Below are 16280 nucleotides of genomic sequence, written 5' to 3' on the forward strand. Positions count from 1 at the left end.
ATCGACTCCTCGTCCTCGTCTTCTTCTGCGCTCGGAAACATGCGACCATTGTTGGTTTCTTTCCTCCCATTCAAATTTATGTAGCTTTTTTTTTTTCGTTTTTTATGGCCAGTTCTGGGTGAAACTAGGAGGAGTGTCTGCCAGGCCCTTGTCCTTGTTCCCCAATGAAATGGCGCAAACCACTCTGGGGAAACGGCCATGAATGCCAGGTCACAATAAAAACAAAGGTGGTAGCGGCGGCTTCATCATTCCAATCATCGTCTGCAGATATATATACAGCCTTTGTCAGAAAAGTTCCAGGACATTTTTTTTTATTTCTGAGTTTGCAATACTAAAAAGGAACAAATGTTGTTTTTATATGACCTTGGCCATGTTTCCGCGCAAGCTCACTAGGTGGCAGGGCTGCGCTTAGCAACACATTGTTCAGGTTGTTGTCGCATTAGTTAAGGATGACACAATGGATGCTGATTGTAAGCAAAGAGTGAACATTAAGTTCTGCGTTAAGCTCGGGAGAACCCCTAGTGAAACGTGGAACATGATTAAGCAAGCATATGCAGGCGAGGCACTTTCAAGAATTCGTAATTATTTCGAGTGGCACAAAATGTTTCGTGAAGGCAGTGCAAAACGATCCCAGAGCTGGTCGCCCGTCTACAGCACATACCAATGCAAACGTGGAGTGTGTAAGGCAGTTATTGCAAGAAGACCGTCGTGTAACTGTGCGTATGATTTCAGAAGAATTTAATTTGAATCGTGATGCGTGTCCTAAGATTTTACGCGAGAGGGAGAGAGAGAGAGAGAGAGAGAAAGAATAAACTTTATGCACAAAAGTACGCGAGCGTGGTAGCTCCTCCGCTCTGCAGTGGGTGGTCCCCTCAGTCCAGGAGACCAGTGGCCTTTTAGCTGCCCTTCTCGCTCGGTTGAGCCGGTCCGTTGAGTCGGAGCTGGACAGCGCTGTTGCGTCCCGAATCAGCCGGGCGCATTCTTTGATTGTTTCCCATCGAGGCAGGCCCTTTCATCAGCGTCGCCCAGACGGCGACAGTGCCCGACACCGGCAGTGACGTTCGGACAAAGAAGCTCACTTAGAAACGACCGACCACAACCGACCCCGCTTCTAACGAAGGGGACCTTCGTTAGAAGCGGGGATTAGCGTGAAGGCCATTCTCCCGACTTTCGTGGAAGGAGTGTAAATCCCCGTGTTTCCGGATTGCCTCGTCCTTGCTTCGAAGGTGCAACATTAGAGGCGGAGTTCAGTGAACAGTACGACCCCTCTGATTGGCCGCATCAAGGTCATCTGATTCCCTGGTCGGGTCAGCTAGGGAAGACGAATGTTTTATAAGGAGACACCTTGAGTGCAGTGGTGTGTCCTGACGTGTTCTGATATGTGCTCAGACATGTAGTGAGCTGAGGTTTTCAAAGTGCTCTCCCATGGAGTGGGCTTCCATATTTGGAGCCACTGTAAATATGTAGAATAAACCCTTTTTTCTATCGCTCTTACTCCCGGACGTACTTATCCCTTTGGCTGAAGGATCACCGGCCTTAACGCTACCCGAGTCCTAACAGCGCTGCCTCCCATTGCCGTGTGGTGGGGTGTGTTATGGATGCGAGCTGTGGTGTGTTTGCGCAAGCCCATACCATGTGGCAAAGCGTTGCGCATTGATCGCAGTGTGAGCATTTATAGGAATACGCGAAGATTTTGGGAAACGGAAACATAACGCAAAAAAAAAGGCTTAACCTTGCACTCGGCCACGCAACGCTTGAAACAGCGAAGCTGGGCGATCGTAGCCCAGCATTTTCCGGAAGTTGTTGTTGTTGCCTCAAAACATGGTTCGTTTCCGTTTCCGGAAGTGCGCGCAAACTTTTCATCTTATTACTCATGCTGATGATAATTTCTTTTCGCGTGTCTCTGACGTATACGGCCGACACCGCGTTGCAATGCCGCCACCGCGTTCCACCGCGTTGCATTGCTGACGTGTTCCAGCAGACCCGCTCCGTGAATGCGTCGCTCTGTCTCTCTCTCTCATTCTCTTTATCTCTCTCCCGAGCATAGCGCGCAAAACCTCTTCTTCACCTCGCAGAGCACGAGCGTGCGAACGCGCCAGCTGTGGATGCAGACGACGACGCTCGAACGCAATCATATGGTTCGCATAAATGCATATTCTGCCCAAGCGTGACATTAAACTGCTTACTTTGCGAAAAATCAGAGACCATCGAGCATGTGTTCATCGATTGCTGGGATCCAATATTTCATTGGGATGTCTTACAATGGACACTTAACAAAACAAACTACCTATTACACCTCTAGGTATTCGGTTTTTGCCAACAGATAACGAAGGTGGAATTCCGTACATGTTTATGCTCCTTGGCCTCCGCAGTCTGTGGAAAATGCGAATGGTGGTGCGACATGCTGATGTCGATACCCGTCCGGTGAGAATTAAATTCATTGAGAGTGTCGCATATATTCGGGAAATATACTGTGCGCAGAATGAGCCTCCTGAATGGGTGGCTATTCTCGATGATTTGATTAAGCTATTATTCCAATGATTAAGAATATTCCAATGTTGGCCAAAGTGTGGTTGACATGTTTTAGCGTTTAAATGTGCATTGGTTTGTAATGCAAGCAGGCAATAAAGAAAAAAAAGTTGTTGGTTACTAGTGGTTACGACGCTCACCTTGGGACCGTGGGTACGCGGGTTCGAATCCCGCCTCGGCAACAAAGTTTACTTTCTTTTATTCTTGTTAGTTTCTTGATACGAACCACAAACCACAAATTACGGCTGGCTTAAACAGCTTCGCTGTTAAAATCGTCCCTCGCTCACTAACAGACGGACAGAAAGAGGAAAGACGAAGAATTTCTGCTGAACTATTGGATAGAAGCAGACGTGATCCCACATTTGTGTCAAAGATTATTATTGCAGGGGATGAAAGTTGGTGCTACCAGTATGATCCTCACACGAAGCGTCAAAGTGCTGAATGGCGGAGTCATGGATCACCAGCCTCGAAAAAAGTCAAACGACAACCTTCGAGAACAAAGAAAATGTTGATCGCATTCTTTGATAGTAAGGGATTGGTTCACCATGAGTATGTTCCTCCAGGTCAAACAGTGAACCAAACTCTTTACATCGAAGTCTTGAAACGTTTGCGAGAAGCAATTCGGCGTCGCCGCCCTGATATGTGGCATTCTCAGGACTGGTTCTTACTGCATGACAATGCAAGACCCCATACTGCTTTATCTGTTAACGAGTATCTGGCCAGACATTCTGTTATTGCCATCCCACATCCGCCGTATTCGCCCGACCTCTCACCGTGTGATCTTTTCTTGTTTCCGCGAGTGAAAAGGTGACTGAAAGGAAAGCTTCATCAAGATATCGCAGACATCCAACGGGCTGTGACAAATGAGCTTACAAGCATCGCAGTTACAGATTTCCCTGCTTGCTTCCAAGACCTCCGGAAACGCTGGCAATTTTGTATAGACAGCCAAGGGGACTACTTTGATAGGAGCTAGGATCATTACTTGGTAAGTGCAATTTTCTATTTTTACGACCTTTGTCCTAGAACCTTCATGACAAAGGTTGTATATATATATATATATATATATATATATATATATAGAACGTATCACCCTTATTCCCGCGTTAGTCGTTAGAGCGTTGCAGACCGTTAAACATGGCAGCTCCATTGTCGATCTGCACCAAGGAGGAAATGAGGGCAGTGATTCGCTTCTTGTTTGCGGAAGGTGTTAAACCTGCGGAAATTATTCGTCGAATGCAAGCGCAGTATGGTGACAGTTGTTTATCGCGAAGCAAGATCTACGAATGGATAGAGCGTTTCAAACAGGGAAGAACTTCTTTATGTGACGAGGAAAGACCGGGCAGGCCATCGACGTCAACGACTGACGACAATTTGAAAGTCGTTGAGGGTATGGTGATGGAAGACAGACGAATCACAGTGGACGAAATCGTCAATACTTTACATATCAGTCATGGTTCAGCGTATTCCATCTTACACGACAGACTAAATTTTCGGAAAGTGTGTGCAAGGTGGGTCCCGAAAGAATTGTCAGCGCCGCATATGGCACAAAGGTTGGACATCTCTCGTAAATATTTGACCCGTTATCGTCGGAAGGGAGATGGATGTTTACAGCAAATTGTTACTGTAGATGAAACTTGGGTACATCATCAAGAACCGGAAAGTAAGGCTGCGAGCATGGTTTGGAAACACTCATCGTCACCAGAAGTTAAGAAATTTAGAAATTTAAACGTCAAGCATCAGCTGGTAAGATTATGCTTACACTATTCTGGGACATGGAAGGTGTGGTAGCCGTTCATTTCATCCCAAGAGGCGAAACTGTGAACATTGAAAACTATTGTGATGTGTTGCGAACTAAACGGAAACCTGCAATCAGATCCAAACGTCGTGGAAAACTGCGAAGAGGTGTCATTCTGCAGCAAGATAACGCTCGGCCACATTCTGCCAAACAGGCGGCCGAAACAAAAATCGCCAGCCCTCCCCTGTCGAGAAAATGGGGGTAAGCGAAGCTTGTCGTGTGTGTATCTGACCTTCGTGGTGATTTTCTTTCTCTTTCTCTCTTTATTTATTTCTCTGTCTCTCTTTCTCTCTTTCTTTCTTCCTTTTCTTTCTTTATCTCTTTCTTCCCTCTTTCACTCTTCTTTTCTCTCTCTCTTTCTTTGACCTTCGTTATTTTCTTTCTCTCTCTCGTTGTCTTTTCTTCCTTTCTCTATCTCTTTCTTTCTTTATTTCTCTGACCTTCGTGGTGTCTTTCTTTCCCTCTCTCTTTCTCTGTCTTCTTTCCGTTCTCTCTCTCTCTTTCTCTCTTTCTTTTTTGTCCCTGGCATGTGCCATTGAGCTTGGACCCTTTCTGCACTATCGCCTGGATCGGCCCACTTTTCAGCGTGACACCATCACCACCGCCGACACTTGTGAGCCTATAAAGCTTCGCTTAATAAAGGAGTTGGGATTCGAATTGCTGGAACACCCGCCATACAGTCCAGACCTGGCTCCAAGCGATTTTCATATGTTTGGACCTTCGAAGGAAGCACTCAGGGGAAGAAGATTTGCAACCGATGCAGAAGTCATTGATGCGGTGCAAAATTGGTTACAGGTGCAACCAAAAAACTTTTTTTCCGACGGAATCCAAAAACTTGGGGAATGTTGGGCGAAGTGCGTTGAAGTGCAGGGAGGTTATGTAGAAAAATAATGTATGTTTCAGTTTTCTATCATTAGAATAAATGTACCTTTTCTTAAACGTCCCTTCAGTTTATGACGTCCCCTCATATATGAGAAAATTAAGTTGTGTGGTTTCAAGATTCGAGACGCCCCGAAAGCGCGCAGTGGGTCCTAGGAGTGAGTGAAATAACTTCATTGGAGGTCCGGCGAGGACGCAAACTCGTCGCGCACCCGGCTTGTCCCACGTCGGGACCGGCAGGTCTAGCCCACAGTCGCGGGCACGCCGGACAGCCAGGATTTGCTTGACTAGAGCGGGGCTACGCAGAAGCGAGTCCCGCTCCTCCTTGCTGAACTTGGGGTATCTCTACCCGCACTCCCAGAGCATGTGTGCTTGAGCGGAGGACTGCCCGCAGGACGGGCAGGCGTTGTCCCGATATACGCCAGGGGAAACTTCGTGTGGAACGGCCAGACACGGATATGTGCCGGTCTGTAAGAGTATAAAAGAAACCGCTTGCGCCCTATTTAACTTGAACGCTATAGGAGACTCCTCGCTAATTTCTACCACCTTTGGTTGTTGTTGTTGATGTTGCCTTAAAACATCACTTTTGGTTCTTTGACGTGCACCTAAATCTATAGAGCACGCGAGCGTTTTCCATCACTGCGCGTGTCCTCAGGTGATTGTCGCAACATAACCTTACCTGTCTTCAGGGCCACAAAATCCCTTATTAAACAGGACGTTTTTTTTTTTTTTTTCATTTCGCCCTCATCAAAATGCGGCCGCCGCGGACGTGAATCTAACCCGCGAACTCGACAGTAGAACACGATGTGTCCACTGCGCCACCGCAGCGGCTTAGGATAGGGACTTCTCGTTTGTGGGCGTATTGGCATGGCGGCACCAATGGAACAAACAGAACAATGAAATTACTGCAGTGTGTGTGTGTGTGTGTGTGTGTGTGTGTGTGTGTGTGTGTGTGTGTGTGTGTGTGTGTGTGTGTGTGTGTGTGTGTGTGTGTGTGTGTGTGTGTGTGTGTGTGTGTGTGTGTGTGTGTGTGTGTGTGTGTGTGTGTGTGTGTGTGTGTGTGTGTGTGTGTGTGTGTGTTCGTGCTTTTTTAATGCGAAGCATTCGTTGCCTCATTCTTGGTACTTTGTGGCAGGTAGGTAGATAGGTAGCTATGTGTTCCTGTTTCGCCTCGCTTATAACTCGCTTATAATTAAAAAAAAAACGGCAGAACTCATCTCACGATGATTGGCGACGTTAATGCGAATAGCAATTGCACAATGTATAGACAGACCATGTTCCTGAAGTCACGTTTATTTAAAATGTGTAGTGGTAATTCTGAGACGTTCATTGCTTCGACTGTATGCCACATATTCCGATATCGTCGCACTTTGCTACGGCATTCGCTTGCAAAGGTCGCCCATGGTCATGGAGGCGTAACGACGACTGTATGACGCCGACGCAGCGACGATGGAATGACGAAAAAGAAATCATATTGATTGAACGACAACGGCGTATACCGAAGACGATGGTATGACGACAATGAGACTCTGATTAGTAAAGTATGACGATGGTACAACGACGACAACGTGGCGAGGAGGACATGCGGACAGTGAGATGGCGACGACTGTACGACGGCCATGGCATGACGTGATGGCATGACGGCAACTGGATGAAGAAGCAGGAATGACCACGATGTCGTAACAACGGCATTAGGACAATGGAATGACGACGAGTGTATGATGAAAATGACATGACGATGACTGCATCACGGCGATGGCGTGACGACGGCGGAATGACGAGAGTCGGACGACGAAGCTAGAGTGACGATGACGACTATAGACCACGACGGCATTATACGACGTCGGTCTGACAATGGAGGCATGATAGCGACTGCCTGACGATGACGGCATGGCAAGCGCGGCATAATCGCGATTGAGTGACGACAGTACGATTAGAATGGAATGACGAAGAAAGATTGACATCGATGGAACGACGAACGCGGTATCACGACAACGAAATGACGTTACTGGGATGATGGCGGCGATGGCGTAATGATGACCGCATGACGAGAGTCGGATGACAAAGCTGGAATGACGCCGACGCAACGACCACGACGGCGTCACGACTCCAGACACATACACATAGTGGTCTAAGCTATTAGACAGCTGGTCCCCACTGTGTCTGCGTACGTATAGCAGGCGCTGGAATGAAGACGAATAAATAACCACGATAGCATCCCTATATGGCGGTGTGACAATGAATGCATGACGTCTGTATGACGACGATAGCATGACGAGTGTCGGATGACAAAAGCTGGAATGACGGCGATGCGACGACCACGACGGCATCGCGATCACGAGTCCATACCTATAGTGGCCCAAGCTGTTAGACAACTTGGGCCACTGTGTCGGGGTAGAAGTCGTGACGGCGACGGTATGGCGAGAGTAAGATATCACGAAGCTGGAATGACGATACTGCGTCGGCGTAAGAGGATAGATAGATAGATAGATAGATAGATAGATAGATAGATAGATAGATAGATAGATAGATAGATAGATAGATAGATAGATAGATAGATTCAAAACGGCTGGAGTAGCCAAAGAATGCGATTCGCATTAATAATGTGCGACCGACGGTGAAATAAAGCTTCTGCAGTCGAGCACAGCAGCCCAGTGCTCTAACCATCAGGCCATGATTGCACGCGTAGTTCTTTCGTTCCAAAGCCAGCCACGCTCGGCGTGTGCACGCCGTGCCACTTACGTTACGAGACAATTTCTGCGCAGTTAGACAGTGCTCTGAATATATATATATATATATATATATATATATATATATTGAATGCAAAATCGACGCGTGCACAAACGTTAAGCAGAAATGGAATGTCATTAATGACTTCCTGTATCGAGACAACTATCGTCAAGGCTATCACTATCGAAAACAGGGTCGTACGAAACCCCCGAAGAGATGAGTAATGTGTTTTGTAGGTTTTTTTCCCTCCTCGGAAACCAACTTGTGTCTAGCTACAGCGCCACAGCTGGACAGGCAGCCGCAGTCTTGCTTCCCACGGCCTTGTACAGCTGAAGAAGTGCTAACTATCATAAGCAATTAAAAAAAATACAGTAGGTGGCCTAGATAACATACACTCAATACATATTAAATCAGTCAAATCGATCGTAGCTGAAGGTATCTGCCATATAGTCAACCTCATTTTTACCACAGGAATATTTCTCAAAGCAATTGAAAATGGCTGAAGTAATTCCTATACTAAAGAAGGGCGACCCGACATTGGTAGAGAATTATATAGACCGATTTCTGTACTCCCGTTTTTCAGCAAAATAAGTGAAGAATTAATTGAAATTTGCAATTCTGGCTACAACGCCTAATTTAATACACTGCCTCTGTCACAGTTCGCGCGGGTCTTTCGACAGAACACGCAGTTATTAGCTTTACTGTCTCGATTAGAGCACAGTTAGAAAGTTATGACATTACTGGCCCGCCTTCAGGCACTTCTTAAGATTTATCTTTCAAACAGGTATCAAAGTGTTTTCATAAATGGCGCCTTTTACCAACAAAGGCTCATCACCAAAGGAGCACTCCAGGGATCAATTCTCGGTCAGCTCTTATTCTTGACATTTATTAATGATCTACCCAGTTTATTATATAATAGGTGACCCGTAAAACGAGCAATCGCAGGGAACTGTGGAGCGTGCCGTCTGCTAGCAGCTTCCGGCTCGACGGACGACGCGGCGGCATCGGCGGCATGCCCTGCGCACGTGTTTTTCTACGCGGTTTCAACTGTCAGTCGTGCGAAGCTTTCCGCCCGCTTTGTCGACCAGCAATGTCGTATCATTCATGCAGCTGATTTCTAGGTTTCAGTTCACTCTGGGCGAGACGATGACGAGCTAAGAAAGGCAAGGATACGCTTTTATTCATGAAGGAACTCTGGGTTTCGTTTCGGTGGCCTTTTTTGTTTCTGCCAGGTTTAGCTCTACGACATTTGCCGTTGCTTGGACGCACCATCACTGACTGCTCTGCCTGCGGGTCAGTCAGACAGGTGAAAAAGTTATCGTTATTTCATAATTTATCAAGCGTATAGAAGTATTACTTAGAAAATCAGGTGCTGAGGCGATGGCTACAGCGGTGCATGCTGTTCTGCGATCGTAGCTAAAAGCGATACCGTCGGTATAACGGCGCAGCTAGCGCTGAAAATGGTAACGTTGGGCGCTGTCAACGGAATTTTTCGGTCGAAACTATAGGTTCATTTGAAGTGGTACGTAGTTAGATGTTCTCGCTTTTTTTTTTTTTTGTCAACAATGACCGTATCGGCGTCATATTACGGCTGCACATTATCTCTATCTGTGCTGAAGGAGCTAAGGAGGGTTAGTTGGTTACGAGTATTATGTATGTATCTTGGTGTGTCCCGCTTAAATTCGCGCCGTAAACCCTCGTTTCATAATACCTCTATATGTGCATGCGAGTACTGAAATAATTCTGGTTGTCTGAGTCAATGTTAGAGAAAGAAATATCTTGGGGAATCATTCCGTGTCGGCCCTTACACTGCTAATCGCCGCCTGATAAGTGGCACTGTACATTCATTTTCTTTTTGTTCACGGATGGTATATGCCTTGTTACAGTTTTGGAAGTGGCAGTGATGCTTGTGCACAGCTGACTTAGCAAGGGTTGCTGCAAGGCAGTAGTTACATGAGTTCACCTTTAACGCTTGAATTTGAGCAGCCAACGGCTGAACAGCCGACGATGGTTTTGCTAGGCATCTGCAATCGGCTAATCTTCGAGTGGGACAAAGCCGGACTGCAAGCGCAAGTGGCTCAGTAAGCTGAGGCGTTACGCTGCTGAACACGAGCTCGCGGGATCTAATCCCGGCCGCGGGGGCCACATTTCGATGGAGGCGAAATGCGAAAACGCCCGTGTGCTTGCGTTGTAGTGCATGTTCAAGAACCCCAGGTGCTCAAAATTAATCCGGAGCAAACGAAGGGCAAACGAAGTGGAACGCCTGAGACAGCGTCGTCTTGCCACAAGCTTCGCTTACTCCCATTTACTCGACAGGGGAAGGGCTGGGATTTTTTTTTTCTTTTTCCTTTTAGACAATACAAATTTTTTAAATAAAAAACAAGCTGTGACCGTGAGGCACATGTCGTCTTCACATGCGAGCTCTACGGCGAGGCGGAAGTGCCTTGCCGCTGCTTAAAAAGTACTTATTAACATATTTATTAACTTTTTAATTAGTGCCATTTTCTAGATCTTTATCATCGAATTTCAACAGTAAATCGAAACCAAACGCCGCTACTGAAGCGCCCCGTGGCGACAAGCGCGAATAAGTTGGAAACCAAACGCATGGCCTCCGACTCGCGCACATCTCGGAGGTCATTGCCAAACGTCTAGGCCAGTCGCGTGATACGGCACGCTTTGCCTGGCAAGCATGGGCCGCTGAGTGTCGGGTCAGGATCTGCCACGGCATGCTATCAATTCAAACTTCGCCCCACACTTTTTTGCGCAGCAGTGCTGTCTGATGCGGAGCGGGACACGCTCAGTCGCGATTTTGCCGGGATTTGACCTTCAATTTCGTTGATGAATATCACAAGTTACGTGCAATTATTTGGAGTTCTAGAAAATGTGTATGCCATAATTTGTGATGCCTTAGCAAGTTTTCCTTATCAACAAGTGCCCTCAAGTTAACAATAAAGACGTTAATTGATTAAAGAAGTTAAATATTTTTGTTAATTAGTCTTTTCAGAGTAACTTAAGCAGCAGCAAAGTATTTCCGCCTCACCGTAGAGCTCGTAAACGAAGACAGCAGGTGTCTCACGTTTAATCCCTTTTGGTAAAAAATTGGCGTTTCCTAAAAAAAAAAAGAAAAAAAAATAGTTAAAAAAAAAACCTGTATAACTGAAAAACGCTTTCGGCTGAATATCAAAGTTTCTGTTGTAACCTGTTGACTTCTGTCATTCTATTTTAATGCTAAAGACGCTATATCTTGCTAATTCACTGTACTTGCCGCGCACCATTCTGCAAGCCGTAATCGAAAGTTCGAACTTGGCCGGGCTTCCATAGCAGACGACAAAACGACGTCGTGCAAGCGGCGCTCGCAGCACCACCACCGGTCGCTCTCGGCTAATGTCGCGAAGCAACTTACTGCATCAAAGGGCAGTACTGCTGGTGTCTATCCATTTATCCAGTTGGGTGCCCATGTCTGATTGTGTTGTTTGTTTGTTGCGTGTAGTTACGCGTCATGTTTGATTGATTTCTCGTGGTTTTAGTGCCTACTGGACATTCGGGAGAATTTTAAAAAAGACTTTAACCTGTGCCGATTACTTTCGCAATGTGAGTTTGCTGAGGTAAGCTTTCCGAGATGTGCTTTCGGTCTGTTTCGAAACACCTGTCTGAAGGCTTAATTGTATGGCAGAAACTGCTGTCTCGGCAGCAGAGATGAGTCTGTTTGTTTTGATTGCAATGTGTCTTCTGAAAATCGACATGGTACGTTTTGTGAAAAGAAGAAAATAACGAATATATTGATTGGGCTTTGTTTGCAGTCGCTCAAGAATCCGCAAGAGCCGCAGACACGGCCCAATCACTTGTATCATGTTGAATTTAAGCCTAAAGTTATTCCATGTCATTGAACGGGAAATGAAAAAAAAAGAAGAAAATTTGAAAAAGGAAAAATAACCGTGCTTGGCTACTTTTGCTGCACGCGTTGAGGGCGGTAACTGCCGAACTCGCGCCGTCCCTTATTCACTTTTCTGGCCACACGGACGACTTATGTGGCGACCTATTGCGTCTCGCTAAGTTTGTTGAAGCGGCTTACTTTTTCGTAAAGTGTAGTGAATACAATTTTGCTGAACCTCTGGACAAACCATGGTTTGTATTTATGGTGGTTTAGTTGCAATGCGCCGAAAACGTTTCATTTGGTGACTGTGTTCTGTTGTGTGGAATTTGCTTGTCGAACGCATGCAGCAAGCATGCGGACTTCTGGAACTGGGAAATGTATCATAGGTGTTTTGTAAACCATTAAGCACTTCTAGCATAAGTGGTCGTCACGCACTTGGGATGACGTTCGAAGATGTATGTTTCATTAGCTTGCCTAAACAGATATTGCTTAACGCTGGTGTCAATCACCATTGCAGGAGAAATGAAACTATGAGCATTGCTCTCCGCTGCTGCCGTTGTGGCTGTTGTGGCTATTCGGACATTGTGTTTATGTTGCATAGCCTTTCGTAATGGGAGACCCACTTCGTTCTGTCGATGTCTGTCGTTCTGGCGTTGTCAAAAATCGATGTTTTTTATCAAGACAGAATTAACCTGACCAGAATTGCAGCATTCAGTCTTCATCAAATACGAAAGTCGACTTCCGTTATATTGACTGTGTTCTTAGAAGCCCTGTCTGGGTTCAATTATAGTCCGGGGGGGGGGGGGGGGGGACAGACAATATTTCCAACTTTGAAGATAAAATAATTCAAACTACCAGTCATGGTAAATATGCTAACAGGAAAGTTATCCGTCAAGTGTTGGTCCCTGTGCTGCAGATACTCGAAGCACTGCTAGTGGTGTGTTCACTGTGCACTGAAAGGATGCAACAAGTGTACGAGAGAATTTGCAGGACAACCCCAAAGAGTGGAGGGTTATGACGTGAGGATGTAACTTGGGCACAACCTTGCGAAGAAGCTAGAAGCATGAGTGTAACCAACCCACACACTAAGCTTTGCAAGCACACTCCTTTGTATAGTGATAGCTCACATAATGTAGCCTTTCACGAACCATTGACAGCATTCTTAATCGTGGCAGACTGAGCAGGGTTTAGATGTCTAGTTGAAGCTAGATTGTTTTGCTGGCACAGGCGTCTTTCCCCTACAATGACATTGCCATCTTCCTGTTCGTTTGTCTGTGCCGTGCCCCACTTCTAAGTCCATCATCACAGAATATTTCAAGTAATTAAAAACTTATTTCACTTTAAATTGCAAGCTCATCATTTGAATATAATTCAATATAGCATAATTCAGCCCTGAAGAGGTCAAGTAATGGAAGTTGACTGTGTGCACAAATAGAAAGTATAAATATGTACAGCACTAAAATGTTTAGCCACAAATGAAAGGGAACACATGTTTTAAGGATATAAAATTGCTGTTGTTTAAAAATGAAGGTTCTGGCATACATTTCCCATTGTAATAGAAGCTCAAGGTATGCTAACTTGTGATGCTCAGGACTGGTCCTTGTCTCTGAAAAACAGGGTGAGGAAAGACAAGTGTACAAGCCTTCCTTAAAGAGAAACTAAAGAGTAATAAGTTGAGTCAGGTGGGAGTATTTTTTGCAAGACTCCATTTGGGGGGAGGGGGGGGGGAGAAGGAGGTATTTGGTGGGAAAAGGGCTGCTTATTAGTGACGAAAATGAACCAAGATTTCCTTTTCGAAGTTTGTGCACAAACCTTGAAAGTGAACCAAGATTTCTTTTTTGAAGTTTGTGCACAAACCTCGGCACCATTACATTAGTGCGACATCGTAGATTTCCAAGTATTTTCACGTGTTCAGGCAAATTTTGTTAAAAAAAAGTTCGGGTAACTCTATAGGGCGAGTTTTTTTTTTTTTCTTGAATGCAATGTAATATCTATTTATTGATACTCTACTAATTAGACTCAAGCAGGTGCTGTGTCCATTAAAATGCTATTAACAAGACTCAAATAGACACAATCCAAATCTTGTGACGTCATGAGGAGCCAGCGAAGGAACTTGAAACTCATCCTTTGTTTTTGAACATTTTCTGGCTTACAAAGCCTCATTCTCCTCACAATAAGACTGGCATTTGAGGTATTCCAGGAGTGTATTAATTTGCCAGGAATGTACTAATTTCCCAACACGGCTTAATGTTCCTCTTTAATTTAGCCTGTTGGAGTAATTGTGAATAGTTCCATACTCGATACTTCGAAAACTTGTATTTGTATGTACATGTGCTGTTCAAAGCAAAGTGTGACCAGCTTGAAACAGTATTAATTTGTTGCACCTTGGAGCGGAATGCAAAAACGCTTGTGTACCTTACTTTGGGCTCATGTTAAAGGTTAGCCCCAGGTGGTCAACCGGATTCCTCCACTACTGTATCCTTGGCATAATCCACTGGGCAATTTCAGGACGTGAACTCAGATCTAGTTTAATATACACATGCACTGCTACATGGGAATATTCTCTCTTCATTTGTCATATCTGATTGGAACAGCCTTCGTCACCAAACTTGCTTGTAGAACTAATCATGCTCAATTTGTTGAAGTATCAAGTGCACTTTACCATTCGCACTTTTATAATTCTGTCTTGCTCTTCTAATGTTTTCAACTCGATTAAAGACTCCTGTGATATTATTTCTGGTCTAGGATGCGTGAATGTTGTAGAGCCATATCTTTCCTGGTTCACAGAATGGTTTTCAGCTTCTTAGGGGCATTTTGACCAAGTACTTACCACTGCTATAACTGCTGTTTCAACTTGGGTGTGCATTGGTGTATTCATATTTCATCCATAGCTATAAAACGGATGTCAAAAGTCCTACAGGGCATGCTTCAGCATTGATATTGTTTTGATATGTCTTCATGCATGTGCTTTTGGTCGATCGTCAACTATCTCAACGCCCACCATAAAGTTTATTTTTATTTATTTATTTTTTAATCTAGTTTCATATTTTTCTCGTGGCAAATTATACGCTGTGCTGACAGATGCTTACAATCTTATCCGTATAACATAACTTCCAATCTGCGATTTTCCATCTCGATACAGTGAATATTTCCCACCGTTTCTGGTGTAGTGACCTCAAATAGACAGCCCTGGCATGCTTCATCTTTGGTTGATGTCCGACCACATTTGAATTCATTAATTAAAAAGTGAATGGTCTCGGTCAATGATGTAGAAGTCCTGTGGACTTCAGCTTTCATCTGTGCCACTGCCAAGTTCTTTTTTTTTTTTTAAAGTGCCTAATCGTTCACTGCGGCAGCCATTTTAGACGTCCCGATTCCTTTGTGTCATAACCCACCAGTGAGTCACTGGTGTGTAGTGTTCCTTTGTAACTTCTCGAGTTTCAGAGACGGCACCAGAATGAGTCCAATTAGAAGCAGCAAGTATTTTTCTCCTCAATTGATTTTTCTTAGAAATGTCACTTGCACACAAGAAAGCACTGCAAAGCCACACAAAAGCAATAACCACCGGGACCCTCCTATGAACTGCATCACATTGAATTTGTGATCAAATAGTGAAACTTCCCTCGAGCTCTTCACTAAAAACAGTTCCTGTGGAGACATCCATTGTGGTGTGAGCTTGGCATGTTTGCACAAATATCGCCTAGTGTGAGCCGTATTCGTCCAGGCTACAGCTCCTTTTGCTTTGCTTGCTGGAGACGAGCTGTGCTTGTCAACTCAGTTTGCGTCATGCATTTGAGTTTTGGCACCTGAACATATTCTTTGATGCATTAGATTCTTTTCCTTATCATCTGCTCAGATAATTACTTTCGAACTGTACACATGTGCTGAGGGAAAGTCTCTTTTTCAGGTCGGATGTCTTTCATTAACTCCTTACCACATGGTGCATCATATGTGATACGCAGGCGCGGATCCAGGGGGGATGTCCGGATGTCCTGACCCCCCCCTCAGATTTCTGCATCGCCCCCTCGCTGACAGGGGGATGGCCCTGTCGCAAAAAAAAAAAAAAAATGGCCACCAGCACTCTTCAAAAGTATTTTTCACGAGTACCAGTGCTATCGCCATGTCAGTCAGCATCAGTCAGTAAAGCTAGCTCGCTCACAAGCTTAGTTGTATTCCGTAGGAGTGTGGTGTCGCGAAGTTGCCGTAGTTATTTTTTCTCGTGAACACCTTGGACCTCCTGGCGCCTGCCGTGCCTTACTCGCCCCGTCGGTGGCGTCGAATGAACGAGGGGACGGTTGCCTCATTGGTTGCCATCGGTTCCGCGACCAACCTGCTTAATGAAAGAGATCTCTTGCTGAAGTGTTCATATATAAATAATAACTAACAGCTCAACTAAGAACTACGCATAGGCAACTTTTTTTAACTGTAGCACTCATTGTGATCACAGTTACACGTTGACAATATCCAGTACGA

General features: G+C 45.1%; 1 protein-coding gene across 10 annotated transcripts in view; it reads left to right on the forward strand.

Annotated features, from left to right (window-relative positions):
* Positions 1-11373: 11373 nt before the first annotated feature.
* Positions 11374-16280, forward strand: part of LOC119437638 (protein spitz-like) — a 190847-nt gene continuing 185940 nt past the window's right edge. For 4 of the 10 annotated variants that reach the window (XM_049660083.1, XM_049660080.1, XM_049660084.1 and 1 more), the window contains exon 1: positions 11374-11538. The gene's annotated coding sequence lies outside the window, so the exon portion shown is untranslated. Of the gene's footprint in view, positions 11539-11589; positions 11678-16280 lie in introns of those variants that run through there. The other 6 variants (XM_049660089.1, XM_049660090.1, XM_049660081.1 and 3 more) reach the window with 5 other exon arrangements.

The sequence above is a fragment of the Dermacentor silvarum genome, chromosome 1 (assembly GCF_013339745.2).
Source record: "Dermacentor silvarum isolate Dsil-2018 chromosome 1, BIME_Dsil_1.4, whole genome shotgun sequence".
In the NCBI taxonomy this organism is placed as follows: Eukaryota; Metazoa; Arthropoda; class Arachnida; order Ixodida; family Ixodidae; genus Dermacentor; species Dermacentor silvarum.